The sequence below is a fragment of the Triticum aestivum genome, chromosome 1B (assembly GCF_018294505.1).
Source record: "Triticum aestivum cultivar Chinese Spring chromosome 1B, IWGSC CS RefSeq v2.1, whole genome shotgun sequence".
In the NCBI taxonomy this organism is placed as follows: Eukaryota; Viridiplantae; Streptophyta; class Magnoliopsida; order Poales; family Poaceae; genus Triticum; species Triticum aestivum.
This window is the reverse complement of record NC_057795.1, coordinates 98,313,712-98,331,756: the sequence shown is the minus strand read 5'-3', so window position 1 is coordinate 98,331,756 and position 18,045 is coordinate 98,313,712.

The following is an 18,045-nucleotide window of genomic DNA, read 5'->3' as shown; positions in this document are numbered from 1 at the left end:
ACTCATGCAGCTCAGGATACAAAACTACCAGGCAGTTTTCCTTGCAAAAATCAACATTGTGGCCTTTAATCATATATTTTGCTACAACTAAATTTAGATCAGATAAAGGTTGGATTCACGCCGATTAACAAAATACATGCTGATGTAAAAATATAGTGATATACAACAGGTACTTACATCTACATTGGAGCACAGAGAATTCCTGCAAGAATCTTTCCTCATAAACGATACCATTGCAGAAATTCTTCTATCTGTTAAGCTTATTTTCTAAAAGAGAGATGGGTAAGAAACATGTAGAAAATATGATCAGCATGCTATAAAATTTCATGATGCAAGGATACGCACACGCTTCTTAGAATTGAGTTGACATATTTTTGCTCGACTGGAGCAGACTAGTTCTTTGGCCACTGGAATCTGCTTATTATCAGTAGGAGTTGGGTTTCTCTGTGCTGGAGCATATCTATAAAAACTGGAGTTGGTTTATTATCTCCTGGCATTTGGATCTTTTGTGAAGGCCTTGTTTGTAACCCTTCAGATTCTAACATAGTCGTCTTCCCCTTGCATGCCTTGTATAGAAGAATGGTGCTTTAATTATAGAACATGCGACAGCAGAGAGATGGAATATGTATTGAAGAATAGAAAGGGATGACATATTGACATGTATTCCCTCCATCCGGAAAAAAATGGATGGGTCTAGGCGTTTTTCAGTTCTATATACATCCTTTTTTATCCATTTCGGCAACATGTAATCTGGACGGAGGGAGTATGGTGTAAGAGCTAGGGATACGATAGGACTACACAGCAAATAAAAACTGGTTTAATGTAAAACTATATGCTAGCGGAATACGTACAGAAATAACCAAGGCAACATCCACGTGTATGATTGGGAAAATAAGATGGCATTGCAACAGAGCACTAGAACAGCACTTCAATGTAAAAAAATGGTATGGCAGACACATGAAGTACATACTGATGAATAAGAATGCATAAGATATTCAGAAGCATGATGTCCAAATTAAGTAGATGGCATTGCGATAGAGTAGAATGACAGTACTTGAATTTGAAAACATATTATCATGAATCGAATAGGTACTGAAAAACAGGAAGGCATTACATATTTACATGCATGATCAGCATGCTAAGCACATGTCATTGCAACAGAGTAGATACACTCCAGGACATTATATGCATGTTGTACCCATATCACAGGCCAAGTTAGAGCAAGGACCTTGTGGGGTGAAGAGGATTCATCATCTTTCTGCAAGTCTTCTGAAGAACTGCCTTTACCTGTTCCATCATATTGGGTATCATTGACATCAAGTTTATTGGTCTTTACATTGCTCCATGAGGTTCTTGTGGATATATTCGTGTGTGCAATTATATCTGACATGCATGGAAGACAACTAGTAGTTAGATTTATGTAAATGAGTGCCTGTAGGAGACGACATAAATAGTAGGACTGGGGTTAACTAGCAGCAACAGGTCTCATAAACTAAAGGGAGAACACAGATGAAAGCTACAGAATATGTATCGTTTGTACTCGAGATTAACTAGATGGCACACAAAAGTATTAAAGAACAACATAGGTAATACTAGAAGTGGTATAATACTATAATCACCAGCCTGTGGGATAGCATTGGCTGATGGATGATAACTATGGAACAACGTTACCTAAAGAACAAGTATCTTAGCTGAACTATGGAACAGCGTGAACTCCTGAACAAGACCCGTAAGAGATCAGCATGAATATACAGTGAAATGTGATGATCTATTTTCCGTGCTTAGATGAATAACAAAGCCATAAATGTTGCACACAAGTAAGATGAGGGTACAACCTATCTGGCTGCCATCCATAGGAGTGAGCATCATGTGCTGACTTGTCGATGGCCCTGCAGTTGTTGTGGCTGTCCATGTCGGGCACGCGCATTCGATGCAGGGAACTGTTGAGTGGGGACTGTAGCTCCCTTCTGGTGTATGCTTCCCTTGTTGGAGCAGCTGCGGTGAGTCGGAAGACGGTGTGTCTGAAGATGCAGATAACGCATAAAGTTAAGAACGACATATCTCTTTGATCCGAAGAAATACACTAAGAGATCAACAGCAAGGTACGAGAGTGGTCACACGTCTGTTGACTGAAGACTAAATTGGGGTCACACGATTTTATTTTATTTTGGTACTGTCCGATCTACGCCGGATGGCTTGATGGCCGTCTTGTGCCTCCCGGCTGACACTATTCAGAATCTTCCCCGAAGAGCCAGCAACCAACGGCAGAGCAGCCTGCCTCCGCCGTCCGTGGCCCCGTACAAAACCCCGCTCCCCGCCCCACCGCACTGCCGTGGTTGCGCCGCCCCCGGGCCAATCCACAAAGACTCCCCGTCATCCAGATCCGGCGGCGGCAGTACCTTCAACCCACGCAACTCTAAAAGATAGCCATCTAAGCGCTGCTTCCGTGGCGAACTTGCGGCCCCGCACCCTTACGTTAGACACCAGCCAACCGGCAGCCTAGGAGCTCCGCCGCCTCGAGGGGTGCTGCTTCCCATTGGGAATCGATTGGCCCAGAATAAAAATTCAGACAACTGACACCTAAATAAAGTGATTTCAGATGAGGGTGCGACCTATCTAGCGGCATGGTGAAGTAGGCAGGTCCAGCTGCCAAGTCGGTGAGGCCGGCGCGGTTGCGGTGGTGACCGGCGACAGGGAAAGAGCGATGTCGCGACGGTCGACGGCTATGCGGAAGCAGTGCCAGGACTCTGGACGGATCCGAAGTTGGAGCCGCTCCGGTGCCATGAACAACGACGGGGGTGAATCGGCTCTGGTACGGTTCACGCGGCCATCGTCGTGGCAGCACCAGCAGCACAGAGTAAGAGGCACACGGCCTAGTGCACGACGGCAATTGGACAATGTCTCCAGCATTAGGGACGAGGGCGGCTGTGAAATTGGTGCGGTGGGGGGCGCCATGGAGGTGGGGCTGAGGATTCACGGCTCGGGAGAAGGGAGCTTCCCAGGGAGAAGGTGATTTGGCGCCCGGGAGGTATGAATGGGGGCAGGCGGGGGGGGGGGAATTGGGAGGGGAGTGGAACCATGTCTTACGGACGCATTTGTGTGAAATGTGAGGGGGAGTTACAGTTCTACCCTTGCCTATAGGCTTCTCGGCTTGGGTCTGTGTACTGAGGGTCGTGGATAATAGAGTAACTTTGCTTCTCCCCAAATAGTGGGCGGGAGTGATTTCGGGCGAGGAGGGCGTGTTTTGAACTATAGTGGGCGCGAGCGAATTCGGGCGAGGAGAGCGTGTTTTGAAATAGTGGGCGTGAGCTATTTCGGGCAAGGAGAGTGTGTTTTGCCGACCATGGTTTATGAATTATTCGGCACATGTCATTTCGGCCGAGGAGAAGGCGCGCTTGGATGAAGTTAAGAACCTACCCTCGATGTACAACAGGCCAATTGATGCGTGTCCCACATAGGACGGTAATTTCGCGTCTCCCATTTATTTGCTTGGGCGAATTCCACCGAGCAGAGAGGATGTTTAACGGTTCGTTCAAATTTTGGGAGAACGAGCATCCACGTCTACCTTACCAAGTCGATTCGAATCAAATTTTGAAATATTAGCTTGCCACTTCTTTTTTAGATGGAGAGATGATGCTCGGGAGTAATGTGTTTTTACATGCTCGTTGCTAGCGATTTACTATATGACAAATAGTTGACCCACTCAAAAACGCGAATCAAACCCAAAATGAAATATCTCGATTCAATGAACTAGCTCGTTCAGTAGGTCAAAATAGTGAACTAAATCCAAAATTGAACACCTCAATCGAGTAGCATGTTGTACAGTATTATAGTACTCCATGAACATGTTGAAAGTCAAATTAATGAACTTGTTTGATATACGCATATATCCGTTCATGTGTGGATTGCAGACAACATGGTCTCCAATTTAAATATTTGAATGCAAGTTTATATCAGTCTTTGATGCATAAAACGCGACCTCCCCCTCTCCCGGACTCCTGTTCTCTCTCTCTCCTCACTCTCTCGCCGACAATCTTCAATTCTGTCGCACGCATCCGACACAAAACCTTGTTGGTCCCTCTCCCTTCTCTCTCTCTCTCTCTCTCTGTGTGTGTGTGTGTGTCGGGGGGGGGGGGGGGTCTTTCTAGTCCGCATTCATATATACACCATCTATAGGTCTCTCTCGCACACTATGTATGATACTCTAGCTAGTCCAAGCTAGATATCTTGGGTGCACTCATCGTACGCACACAAATTCCTTGGCTCTTTGCCCGTAACTCTCTCACGCACCACTATGTCGTCTCGGAGCTCTTCCCCCCCTCTCTCAAACTCTCCATCCACCTGGGTCACACATACACATGCATATCTCACTCGCACTCGATAGGCCCATCTAAAACTCTATCTGTCTCCATCGTTCTCTCTCCATCTCACACGCACACACACACAATCTCATGCCTAGCTAGCCAAGTATGATGGTCTCTCACTCAATTGTAGGCACACGCAGTCCCCCTATATGTATATGACTAGCTAATCTTAGTCTCCATCACAAACATGTGCATGGTCTATCTCGATTTCTCTCGGGGCATCTTTCTATCGCGCACGCACTCCCTCGATCTCCCACCCATATAGTCCCCTCACGATCTCGAGGGGATCTCTCTATCACAAACACACCCTCTCTCCCTCCCCTTGCGTCCATGCCATCCATGTGTCCCTCTCGACCTTTTTTCCTTGTTGGCCAGACCTCTATTGGACATGTGCTACAGGGGTGTCTCTCTCCGTTGCAAACAATCACACACTAGCTATCTTCGTGTATCTCCTCGCCTCGCTTTTCCATCTCGGAGATGCATGCGTGATATGTTCGCATAAGAAACGAAAAAACACACACTCTCTCTAATTTATCGTTTGTTGTCACTTTCTCTTTCACACACATACTCTTTTTGCACACTTACTCATTCTCCTTCACACGCACTTGATCTGTCTCGACTGAGGCACTCACCTCCGTCCATAGCACATAGATTTATTGAAAAGTCAAACATCACAAAGTTTGACCATGTACGTGGAGAAAAAGAATTACATCTAGTACGGCAAACATATACCATTAGATTCACCATGAGATGTAGTTTTGTATGATGTATCTTTGGTATTGTAGATATAAATAACATTTGCGTAAACCTGATCAAAGTTTCCAAAGTTTGACTTCTAAAAAATTTACATGCACTGCATTATCGAGCGGATGGAATATCTCTTTCCCCCTCTCAGCTATCTGACGCACCACTCAGCCTTATCGGGGCTCCTCAATCTCTCTCAAACTTTATTGGTCAGTTTGGTTCGTGACCTGACCCTCATGCCTTGATGGTCGGTACTGCCTGGTGTGGACGTGAGATGTAAAATATTTCTGCCTGGCCAGGCTTGTGTGGTGCTGAAGCGTTTGGTTCATGCCTGGGCCAGGCAAAGCATCAACGTCCCATCAATCAATCCATGCATCAATTATTTAATGCTAATATCCATCCATGTTGCTGTTAGCCTCGTGGCCGCACGACCAGGCACGGCCAGGCGTTCGAAATCGGTCGCTTGGGCCAGGCTACTTGCAGTGTGTGGAGTTCAGCCAGGCTAATTAAAGTGCAAGGGAACCCAGCCCAGGCGGGCTTTCTTTTTCACAGGGTAGCAACCAAACAAGCGTGCATGAAATCCAGCCACAACCCCAGGCCACGCAAAAGATGCTCACGACGCAAGCCAAACGGGCCTTATATCTCCCTGGTTCACACATACACATGTCTCGCTCGCGCTATACATATAGACCCATCCAACACTCTCCGCCCTTGTTCTCTCTCCATGTGACACGCACCCCCCTAAGTACCATAATCCCTCACTCCATCATAGGCTCTGTTTGGATCCATGGGTTAGAGTTAGTTTGGGTTAGTTTGGAGTCAACTAACCCAAAAAGATCCAAACAGGAGGGTTAGTTTAGGTTAGATGCATCTAACCCATCCAAAAAAACTAACCCATCCAAGAGGTGCTTATTTGGGTTAGTTCTTCTCGGGACCACTAATAAACACTTTTTTCTCTCGCTCTCCCCGCAGCAGATCCCTCCCCACTTCCTCGAAGCTTCTCGTCCTCTCCCTCCCTCCCTCTCGCACCGCCCGTGAAGGTGCCTCGCCGTATCCGCGCTCCATCTAACCCTGCCATCCAAACACCTCTTTACTTAGAGTTAGTTCAGGGTTAGAATCTAACTCTAACCTCTAACTGAGTTAGAGTATCCAAACAGGGCCATAGGCGCAAGCACTCCCCCCCCTCCTAAGTATGATTATCTCTTACTAGCCATCAGGAACACACGTATTGTCTCCTTCCATCCATACGTCTATCTCGATATCTCTCGGGGAATCTTCTATCGCGCACACGCCTTGTCACTCGATCTCCCACCCATGTAGTCCCATCACGATCTCCAGGGGATCACTCTATGACAAACATACACTCTCTCCTCCCCATGTCTGCATTTTCTCCGTACATCTCTCTTGACCTCTCTCCCTTGTTTGTTAGACCCCTCTTGGCCACGTGCTAGGGGTCTTCCTCTCTCGGTTCCAAACAACCACACACTATCTCCTCACCTTGCCTCCGTTGTCGAAGATGCATGTGTGATATGTTTGCATAAGACACGCATGCTTTTTCTCCACTTTTATCGTGTGTTGTCCATGTCTCTTTCACACACACACACACACACACACTTTTTTCACTCTCTCTCTCTCTCTCTCTCTCTCTCTCTCTCTCTCTCTCTCTTTGTCTGTCTCTCTCTCTTGTCAGGGACTCTGTCACGTCCATGAGCATATGGATGTTTTGAAAAGTCAAACCTCAGAAAAGTTTGACTCGGTATATGTGGAGAAAAACATTTACATCTGGAACGATCATTAGATTCATCACAACATGTACTTACTTCATACTATCATTTATCTTTGGTATTGCCGATATAAGTAATTTCTTTATAAACTTGTTCAAAGTTTCAAAAGTTTGACTTTTAAAAAAATATTGTAACTACATTATCGAACGGAGGGAGTAGCTCTTTCTCCCTCTCTCGCTATCTCTCATGGGCCTCCCCTCTCACTCTAACTCTCTATACCGACGGATTATACGCTCACTGTGTCAGCGTATAGCTCTGTATATTGTTTAGTTGACCGGTCAACCAATCCACATGTTGTGTTGTCAGCTCGTGTTCTGTATCTTGGTGTGCTGGCCCATGTAGCAGTGGGTGAAAATAAGTAAACTAGAGGCCCATCTGACACGGGGTGAAGGAAACAAAGTTGAAACCACTCGGGGTAGCACCCCACACGCTAGTAAATTGAGGGCACATTGAGGACAAACTTCTTGCGCGCGAATGACGCACTCGCACACAATTCACCACTGCACGGCGGCATGCAGAGAAGGATGCACTCGCGCACACCCAGCACACAACACACACCAGCACACGTGTACACTGGCGTCGCCGCCGGTTGAGATGGACGGCGAGGCAGCCAACAAGCAGAGGCCGCTCGAGCCAAAACCGCATCCGGCGAGCCTGGACTTCATCAGCAGCCTCCCCGACGACATGCTGCTTGTCATCATCGGCCACCTCCCCACCAAATCTGCCGTGCGGACCGCCCTGCTCTCCCGGCGGTGGCGCCCCCTCTGGCGCTGCGTCCCCCTCAACCTCACCGTCGACAGTTGCCTCTGCGACGGTGATTGCAAACGCATGGCCACAGTCTCCAAGATCCTTTCATCGCACCCTAGGCTAGCCAGACGCCTTGACATCCGCATGTTCAGTACCAACTGCAAGGTCCAACCCAAGTTAGACGAGTGGTTCTTATCCCCCGCCCTAGATCAGCTCGAGGAGCTTAGCTTTGAAGCTGGACGATGTCGCTCTCTGCCGCCGTCCGCGCTCCGCCTCACGCCAACGTTGTGCCACACCAGCTTCATCTCCTGCTATCTTCCCCATATTGATGCCGCGCCCGCCCTTCTCCCTCAACTCAAGCAGCTTGACCTCTTCGACGTTGTCATCTCGAAGAAGGCTATGGAGCACCTGCTCCGCAGCTGTACTGCGCTCGAGTACCTCCGTCTTGAGCAGATCCACGGGTTCATTAGCCTCCACATCGCCTCGACGAATCTCTGATGGATTTATGTGTCTTGCTGGCCCCGCAACAAGATATCAATTGGGAAGAGATCACTCCAGCTGTTCCACGTCATGGTCATTGAGAATGCGCCTTTCCTTGAGAGATTGCTTGTATCGGATCTAGAAGGTCCAACAAAAATCAGGGTCATTGACGCGCCGAAATTGACAGCGTTGGTGTACTTGTCTGCCAAATTCTCTGAACTCTTCATTGGATCCGTAATCGTTCAGGTATAGCACTCATCTTCTTCTCCGTCTTCTTGAAATTCACATTTTTAAATTTCTTCTTGATGTATTTACGACCGTCTTCCAGAAAATGATTCCCTCAAGCTTGACCCAGTCCATGGGCAAAGTGAAGATCTTAGCACTAAAATCTATCGGACCCAATCTGGATCAAGTTGTTGGATTCCTTACATCCTTTCCATGGACGGAGAAGCTACTCATCGAGGTGAAACTTCTTTCCTATTAGTAAACGGTAATCATAACGTAGCTCAATTTTTTCGTAATTTTCCTAAATTACGATGACAAGTGTAGTGTTCAAAACTACATCTACGCACTGCACCGAAAGAAATGTTTTTAGTATTTTTTTTCTCACGTGATCACCTGCATCATTTTTATGATGTACTACTATAGTAGCCTACGCTAGTCATAGTGGAAAGTAACTTAGACTACTCCAGTAACTCTATGGTTACCCTAAGGGCAAGTACTACTACTACCTCCGTCCTGGTTTACTCTTCCAATTTTATAGTATCAAAATTTGACCATAGATTTAACTGACAAAATGTTAATGCATGTCACTAAGAACTATATCATTGGATTCATATTTGAACATAATTTCAAATGGTGTAATTTTTAGTGACATGCATTGGCATTTTCTTAGGTAAATCTATGGTCAAAATTTTATACTAAATACGAGGTAGTATTCCCTCCTTCCCAAAATTCTTGTCTTACATTTGTTTAGATACGGATGTATCTAACACTAAAATGTAACTAGATACATCCGTATTTAGACAAATTTAAGACAAGAATTTTGGGACGGAGGGAGTACAAAAGTGGGCTATGTAGGCCAAAACATGTGCCAAATTCACATGTGATGCATTTGGCATCGATGCCCCTCCATTGCTCACCTGGTGCCCCAATCTGGAGCACCTACTTTGCTCCGGTGCCAAATTAACTCACGCAATGAAAAAACACTGCGTGGGAGAGAGAGAGGACTAAGGCAATAAAAAACACTTGTTTTGGAGAGTGAGAGGCTGGTGTAGTTGGTTTGATTGATTTGTTTATACATGTGGGTCTGTCTGCACAGCAGTGCCAACTCTCTCACATCGCGAGAGCAGTGCCAAAATCTTTTGATTTGACATCGATGCGTATTATGTGGCATACTTTTGCGAAATATGGCATCGGCCACATAGTGGAAGGCAAAAAATGCCCAAGCTCTTCACGTGCTTCTAGTTAAATGAGAGGAAACAGAAACAGAGAGAGAGAGAGAGGGAGAGAGAGAGAGAGTGAAAAAATATCACTAGCCAGCCAACCCTATCGTATGAGCGAATGACATTGGTACCTCTTGATGACACGGCAATCTTATGCAGCCAGCTGCTCTAATATGTTCTCTTCTTTTGCAGATAAAAAAAGACCCGAAAGTGAAAAATGTGCTGCACTATAACAATCTCATCAAATGCCTTGATCTTCATCTTACAGAAATTGATTTGATTGACTACCGAGGCAGCACATCTGAGATTAAATTGGCCATGTTCTTTGTTCTGGAGGCAAGTGTGCTCAAGGTAATGAGGTTTGGCGTTCTCTGGCGCAACAATGAATGGCGTGCTGATCACCACAAGCGTCTAAGCCTAAATGACAAAGTCTCCGCAGAAGCTGAATTTGTTTTTGAAACATCAAGTGGCCAGAGACTCGAGAACTTATTTGCCCATTAGTGACTTGTCAGGGCGGCGGATTTTAGTTTGTATGATAATGCTGCATCCACCTAAAGTAATGAAAGTTCTTATGTGAACTTCCTAGTAATTCCCTCTTCCTAGGTGCAGCATTACTCCTAACATTTGTAATATTAGTTTGAAACTTGTAATATTGCCGTGTCCTATTCCTGCGTTTTCAAAATCCTACGAATCAAATAGGTCCTGAGTTGGTGATGATGTTGTGCCTCCCATCTTTCACCAGTAGCCGTCGGATCTAGATCTCCATTTTTGCAAAAAGATGCCCGCACTTGTTCCCTATTTACAAACAACTCCTTGTCTCTCACAAGCAGCCTTATCTCCTCCCCACCACATCTAGAAGGTCGTAGAAAAATCTGGGCGATGGCTGCTGTCGGAGCAGTCCACCCCCAATCTTGGTGTTCCGTGCAATGCACGGGCATCTACGCATGGGAAATTATGTCTAACAGGGCTAGTTGTAAGCAAGCTAGCTCTACAGCCATGATGATAGTGACTGCAGACGGTGAGGCTGACTATGGTATGCCAAACACGACGCCTATACTCAGGTGTCATCTCCGGCGCAGGGTCTTGTCACTTCACTGTGAGGAGCAACACGTAATAATTTGATCAACGGGTAGTACAGTGCTAGTACTCCTAGGAGTTGGAAGTACTACTACTATTACTAGTAGCACCACCATCTGGATTTAGGAGTACTACCACGTCGATTTGGATTTTAGTATTTGACTAGCAATATCTAGTAATGCATATCACAAAAAATGTACTACTCCCTCTGTAAATTAATACATGGTGTTTTATTCCTATCGGCGAGAGAACTTAATGTTTTCTTGCTAACTAGAGTCTTAATAGGATTACATGCTATGAACTAAACACTGCATGTCATGTTTGGTAGTATCAAGTCATTGAAAGCATGCACGGCCCACATCTCTCATTGGTTGATATGTCACGAAATAAGAAACAAGGAGGGAGTTAATGCACCGTGCCTAAGTGTTTTGGGATTATTTGCTTTTCGTAATGTGACTTACACAACATTTTTGTTTACATGCATTAACATTTTATTAGTTAAATCAAAGGTCAAAACTTGGCGCAAAATGCAAAGGGGACCAATAAACTAGTAAACATCAAACTTCTCTCATTTGGCCCCAACTAGAGGTCCGGTGAGATGACTATACTGCACCGGCACGGAGGGGGGCGCAACTTCATTGACTTACTGTAACACCCCGGATTCGTTGCACCAGGTGTCTGCCAATTATTCGCCGTCGTTGCCATGTCATTTGCTTGCGTGTTGCATTTTATCATGTCATCATGTGCATTTCATTTTGCATACGTGTTCGTCTCATGCATCCGAGCATTTTCCCCGTTGTCCGTTTTGCAATCCGGCACTCCTATGTTCTCCGGCGTCCCCTTTTGGTCTCTCATTGTGAGCGGGTGTTAAACATTCTCGGAATGGCCCGAGGTTTGCCAAGCGGCCTTGGTATAGCACCAGTAGACCGCCTGTCAAGTTTCGTGCCATTTGGAGGTCGTTTGATACTCCAACGGTTAACCGGGTAACCGCGAAGGCCTCTTTTGTGCGCAGCCCAACACCCCTTTCCAAGTGGCCCAAAACCTAGCAAACTCCCCTCCATGCTCTCGGTCGTTCGATCACGATCGTTTGGGCGAAAACCATGCTCCAGTTGGACTCTCCTAGCTCCCTCTACCTATAAATAGGTGCCTCTCCCCCGAATTTCTCGCAGCCCAAACCCTAGCCCCGCTCCTCCGCGCCTCCGGACATGTCCGCCACCGTCCGGACGCGTCCGCCGCCCCGCAGCCACGTCGCCCGGCCAATCATTTGGCGCCACATCAGCTCCGCCGCCGCCCGCACCCAATCCCACGCCGCCACCTCACCTGTGTCGTCCTTCCACCGTGCCAGGCCCGCGGGGCCCAGACCCGTCCCGCGCGAGCCCGCGCGCCGCCGCCGCCCTTCGCCGCCACCTCGGTTCCGCGCCGCCGCCCCGACCCCGCCGGAGGAACACGTCGCCGCTGCCTGAGAGCCTCGTCTCCCGCGCCTCCCGCCGGCCGCCTGTCGTCGCCGAGCCGCTCCGGCCACCGGAGCCTCGCCGGAGCCCGACCTCGCCTCCTCTCTCCTCTCCGCGAACCCCCGCCGCCATGGATGCACGCCGCCACCGCCCAACTCCGGCCGGATCCGGCGACCGCCGCCCCGGATCTGCCAGTTCCCACTGCCCTGGCCTCCCTGCCGACCGGCGCCGCCGTCGCCCCGCTGCCATGGTGCCTCCTTGCGTGCTCGTGCGGGCACGAGGAGGACGAACCCCAGCGCCCTTCGTGGGCCCCGCAAGCAAGGCCAGCCCAGCCGGCCCGGCCTCCCCACCGCCGGCCCGTCTCCTCCCCGACCTGGGCTCGGCCCATGGTGAGCGCCCTCTTATTCCTCGCCTGTGCGTTGTTTTGCTATTAGACGCTCTCTGTTTTTTCTGTGTTAATACGGTCAAGTCCCAAAATATTTTGACATTATCATGCCAGGTTCATCGCATCATATCTCCATGCATACAGCTCCGTTTCATGCGTGTAATATGTCACATTGTTCGCCTCGACGAGTACTTCATTTCATTCCATTGCATCATGTTCATTTGAGTTCATCTTGATGCCTGAATCATCGTTGAAAGAGTGCATGTTGCTGTTAACCTGCTGAAACTGTTATAACATGTTCATTTGTCATTTTTGCCATGTTTGATGTGTGCATCCTATGAGGTTGATGTCTACATATGTTTTGATCTATGCCATGCCATCTTTCCAGAGGTTCCATCCATGTATTTTTTTGAGTCTTGTACTGAGTGCATCGAGCTTGTTAATTAGGGTACTTGTTGTTGCTGTTTTCCTGACTGATTCTGTTATATTTTGTTGCTATGTAAACCTGCTGCTACAAGTCATTTCGTACATAATCTGGAGATGTTCACTAAGGATGAATTGTTATAGATGTCTTGCTCTATCCATTAATTCCCCTGGTTGCATTTATAGCCTGCTGTAACATGTTGTAATCTTGCTCCAAACTTGCTAAATAATGTTGATGTCAGCCTGTTAACATTAAGTTCAATGTTTCCATGATTGTTGTTAGTGATCCATGCACCCTATGAACTTGCTCGTGTCATGCTTAGCTTCATAAACATGTATTCTTGCTGTTGGTTGCCTTGCCATGCCATGTATTGCTCTTTGGTGAGTGGTTCAAGCTCACCAACATGCCTACTTATTGTTGTTCCTGCCATGTATGAATCTGTCATAACATTTGTCATGTTTACATGGGTGCCATCATATTTTCTGTGCCTTTTTGGCTCATGGTCAGTAAGGGACTTTTGTTTTATGAATTTAGTAGTATCATGCCATGCCTTTGTTAGCCATGTTAAGTTCCTGTAACATGTCGTTTGATAGCTCTAAACATTGCAACCTGATATTATTTCTGCAAAGTCTGAAACTGTTATTATTTGCAATCTTACCATGTCCTTTTGAGCATGTTCTAGTTGTTTCTGGAGATAGATCAGTGTTCATGTCTTTTTATGCTGTACCTGTACTTCATGCTCATGCCTTTTGTTCTTATGGTGGGGTGCTGTAGCTTGTTGTTTTGATGCTTGTAAGATGCCTAGTTGCTGTTATGGACAGATTGTTGCTATAACTTGTATAGTGTATGTGTTGAACCGTTGCTCCGTTTTGAGTGTGCTCTATATGAAACTTGCTTGATTTTGCATGTAGTTTCATATTATCATGTTGCATCCTTGCTTTGAGGTGTTTTCTTGATGTTTGGATGCATTTTGCATCAATGTCATGCTTAACTTGTTTTGCTCATATCTTCTAGGCCGTAGCTCCGAATCTAATGAACTTTATATGTAACTTGACTAGAATCTCGTGTAGATCATCTTGGTGCATCTTAACTTGTTGTTTAACAACTTGAACATAAGGTTTATTCAGATCTGGACCAACTTTGAAACTTGCTTATGAGGACTTACCGGAATTGTTATATGTTGTTCCCGGCCTCATTTAAACTTGCTTTGATGTGTTGCTCTTGTTTGCATCGTCTCTTGCCATGAGTAGCTTCATGTAGCTTTGTCATGCATCATGCTTGTTGTGCATCATGTCTTGTTCATGTGTGGTGTGTTTACTATGTTGTGTGCTTCTTCTCGATAGTTCCCGTTTCGTTGCGATCGTGAGGATTCGTTCGTCTACGTTTGGTTCGCCTTCGTGGCTTCATCTTCTTCATGGACTCATTCTTCTTCCTAGCGGGATTTCAGGCAAGATGACCGCTACCCTGGATCTCACTACTATCATTGCTATGCTAGTTGCTTCGTTCTATCGCTTTGCTGCGTTACTTATCACTTGCTCTTCAAGCCTCCCAAATTGCCATGAACCTCTAACCTTTGACACCCTTCCCAGCAAACCATTGTTTGGCTATGTTACCGCTTTGCTCAGCCCCTCTTATAGCATTGCTAGTTGCAGGTGAAGTTGAAGATTGCTCCATGGTGGACAGGGTTATGTTGGGATATCACAATATCTCTTATTTTATTAATGCATCTATATACTTGGTAAAGGGTGGAAGGCTCGGCCTTATGCCTGGTGTTTTGTTCCACTCTTGCCTCCCTAGTTTCCGTCATACCGGTGTTATGTTCCCGGATTTTGCGTTCCTTACGCGGTCGGGTGATTTATGGGACCCCCTTGACAGTTCGCTTTGAATAAAACTCCTCCAGCAAGGCCCAACCTTGGTTTTACCATTTGCCTCACCACCACCTATACCTTTCCCTTGGGTTGGCCAACCCGAGGGTCATCTTTATTTTAGCCCCCCTGGGCTAGTGCTTCTCTAAGTGCTGGTCCGAACTGAGCTGCCTGCGGGGCCACCTCGGGGAAACTCGAGGTCTGGTTTTACTCGTAGCTAGTCTCATCCGGTGTTGCCCTGAGAACGAGATATGTGCAGCTCCTATCGGGATTGTCGGTGCATCAGGCGGCTTTGCTGGTCTTGTTTTACCATTGTCGAAATGTCTTGTAAACCGGGATTCTGAGACTGATCGGGTCTTCCTGGGAGAAGGTATATCCTTCGTTGATCGCGAGAGCTTATCATGGGCTAAGTTGGGACACCCCTGCAGGGTATTATCTTTCAAAAGCCGTGCCCGCGGTTATGTGGCAGATGGGAATTTGTTAATGTCCGGTTGTAGATAACTTGACACCAGATCTGATTTAAAATGCATCAACCGCGTGTGTAGCCGTGATGGTCTCTTCTCGGCGGAGTCCGAGAAGTGAACACGGTTTCTGTGTCATGATTGACGTACGTAGGAGTTCAGGATCACCTCTTGATCATTACTAGTTGATGACCGTTCCTTTTGCTCCTCTTCTCGCTCTCATTTGTGTATGTTAGCCACCATATTATGCTTAGTCGCTGTTGCAACCTCACCACTTTACCCCTTCCTTTCCCATTAAGCTTTGCTAGTTTTGATACCCATGGTAATGGGATTGCTGAGTCCTCGTGGCTCAAAAATTAGTACAACAACAGTTACAGGTACAGGTTATGTGATGATCTTGACGCGAGAGTGATGCTTGCTTTTTTTGGAGTTCTTCTTCTACTTCTTCTTCGATCAGGGGATAGGTTCCAGGTCGGCAGCCTGGGCTAGCAGGGTGGATGTTGTTTGAGTTTCTGTTTGTGTTTCATCCGTAGTCGGTTGTTGATCTCTTGTAAGATGATGTTGTATTCGTGTGGCTTTGTATGGCTTATGTATGTATCCCTACCTATTATGTAATGTTGATGTAATGATATCCACCTTGCAAAAGCATTTCAATATGCGGGTCTGTCCTTGGTGGGACCTTCGAGTTCCTTTTGGATAGGATCGCATATTGGGCATGACACTTACGACAACTACCTTTAGGTGAATGACACATGGACCCAGGGGGTGGCTGGCCCATCTATCATACAGCTAAAGGCAGGTCCAGTAGAGGGCCGAGGAGTAGTACGAAATCCTACGCACCTACGCACGCTAACCAAGGGCAAGAGTGATCACTCGAATCGCAAGATCAGTTGACTAGTAGAAGCTAAGATAGACCCATGGAGGCGATGAGCGCGAGCATCAGCCGGCTGTGCCAGATGGTCCACGACGCCGGCCTGTGGCCCAGCAACGAGGAACGTCTCCAGGTAGTATAGCTTGAGGCCGGCAGGGCGAGGGGCCGCTTGGACGACAGCTTCATCTCCTTGTTCGACAAGGTCCTCGTTGGTTTCCTCGACAAGTTCACCGTCGTCAAGAAGCTCACGGACGACTTTGACGTAAGCCTTCAGCCGACGCGCCTAGGCTCTGCCATGCCCGCCAACCTCAATAGCCACTATGGTGACAACCTCTTCGACGCACTGGTGGCCCTGCGACTGCCCGCCGTCGTACCGGAGAATGTCCACCTTGAGTTCGCGCTTGCCGCGCAGCGCCTGGTGCAGCAAGACACCATGGACATAATCACCCACGTCTACGCGCGTGCAAGAGGAGGACGATAGGACGCTGGCCTTCTTGGACCATAGGGCAACCTTGGACGCACTGTTCAGAAGCACGTTGAGCTCTCCGCCAACGCTGCTGCTCCTCACACGTCGGTTGGTGAACCAGCGCACTAGGGCGTGAGGATGTCGTTGATGGATTCGTATGTATTTTTATCTTTTCGTCAAATCCATGTAGTAGTATATGATACTACAGTAATTATCTTACCTTTCGCATCAACTTCATAATTTTCGTACGTACTCCATGCATGAACGGCGGCAGAACCAAACTTCTCATTACTCTAGGCAAAATCGTTATTTTCTATCTATCGATCGCGCCATGGAGCAGAACCAAATTTTACAAGTTACGAGTTCAAAAGGAAAAGCCTGCCGGGTTCACGTCGCACCCCCACACGGTTGGTCCGGCACGCCGCTCAAGCGGGAATGCGTGCGGTGTTGCATTTTCACTTACAAGTGGGACCCTAGTTGAGCAAACCGACTATCGGCAAACCCCCACCCCGCCCACCGCGCGATGGCTGAGAAAACAGGAGGGAGAAGAGATGGCTGTAGCACGGACTCCAAGAAAATTGGTGTCGGATGGGACTCGTGTGGGTGGCGTGTGCCGTAGTGCTAGACGTGAATGCTAGTTATGGCCCATGCCACAACACTATATCGAGCCTATATCGAGGTACAGTATGTAGAACAAATTTCCTGCAGTCCGTGCTCAGCACTCCTCTATCTTTCTTCTCAGCCAGCCAGCGGACGCGCGGAGCCCATCGTCTGTTTGCTCACATGCGTCCTACATGTCAGTGAAAACGCAAGCGGACCCACTGAACCTGCACATCTTTGACCTCGATGTGCTGGTGATGAAAAACAAATCCAAGAAAGATCTTCGGTGGCCGCTTTTGGAGTTACTAAAGAGTAGTAAGATTCTATTTATAGTTTAACCCAAGATGCACATCTCGTGGCTTCAACTTATCAACTACCACTCTATTTTCTTTCATGACACGACCTGGATGCTGATGTCCCACGTGTCGGCAAAAGGAGGAAGAACCCCACCAAATCTTCGGTTGTGCTCTCGGATTAGACTAGTTGTGCTAACTTAAAAAATTTATTGTGTACTCCCTCCGTTCCAAAATACTTGACTTCCATTTGTCCAAAAATGGATGTGCCTATATACTAAAACATGTCTAGATACATATATATTTTGACAAACATGTATAGATACATGTGTAGAAGCCATATATTGTGCAACGGAGGGAGTAGAATGGCCTTACAAGTGGGACCGCAGTTGAGGAAACCGACTATCGGCAAAGCCCCACCTCGCCCGCCACGTGTTGGCTATGTTAGAGAAACGATGAGGTTGAAGAGATTGCTCTAGCACGGACTCCAAGAAATTTGGTGTCAGATGGAAGTCGTGCTGGTGGCGTGTGTCGTACTCCTGGACGTGAATTCTTGTTCTGGCCCATGCCACCCTACTACTCCTACTA